We start from the raw sequence: 867 nt of genomic DNA, 5'->3' as shown, positions 1-867 counted from the left end.
ACTGCTCCGGGTGTGTGTTCACTGCTGTGTGTGTGTGTGCACTTAGGATGGGATAAATGCAGAGCACTAATTCCAAGTATGGGTCACTTGGCCACATGTCACGTCACTTTAAAAGATCAATAAAAAAAAAAAAGATTTGCAAAAAACAGAAAAGCTCAAATTCCATATGGGGTTCAGGTCAGGCATGTTGGCTGGCCAATCAAGCACAGTAATATCATGGTCAGCAAACCACTTGGAAGTGGCAGTGTGGGCAGGTGCTAAGTCTTGCTGGAAAAGGAAATCAGCATCTCCATAAAGCTTGTCAGCAGATGGAAGCATAAAGTGCTCCAAAATCTCCTGGTAGACGGCTGCATTGACTTTGGACTTGATAAAACACAAGGACCAATACCCCAAATCATCACTGACTTCGGAAACTTCACACTGGACTTCAAGCAGCTTGGATTCTGTGCCTCTCCAGTCTTCCTCCAGACTCCAGACCTTGATTTCCAAATGAAATGCAAAATTTACTTTTATCTGAAAAGAGGACTTTGGACCACTGAGCTACAGTCCAGTTATTTTTCTCCTTAGCCCAGGTAAGATGCTTCTGACGTTGTTTCTGTTTCAGAAGTGGCTTGGTAGCTCTTTTCCTGAAGATGTCTGAGCGTGGTGACTCTTGATGCACTGACTCCAGCTTCAGTCCACTCCTTGTGAAGTTCTCCCAAGTGTTTGAAACGGCTTTGTTTGACAGTAATCTCAAGCTTGAGGTCATCTCTGTTGCTTGTGCACCTTTTCCTTCCCAATTTCTTCCTTCCAGTCAACTTTGCATTTAATATGCTTTGATACAGCACTCTGTGAACAGCCACCCCTTTCAGTAATGACCTTCTGTGA

This window comes from Sinocyclocheilus grahami, unplaced genomic scaffold (assembly GCF_001515645.1).
Source record: "Sinocyclocheilus grahami isolate Dianchi unplaced genomic scaffold, SAMN03320097.WGS_v1.1 scaffold238.1, whole genome shotgun sequence".
NCBI lineage: Eukaryota > Metazoa > Chordata > Actinopteri > Cypriniformes > Cyprinidae > Sinocyclocheilus > Sinocyclocheilus grahami.
Note: the sequence above shows the minus strand (reverse complement) of the source record.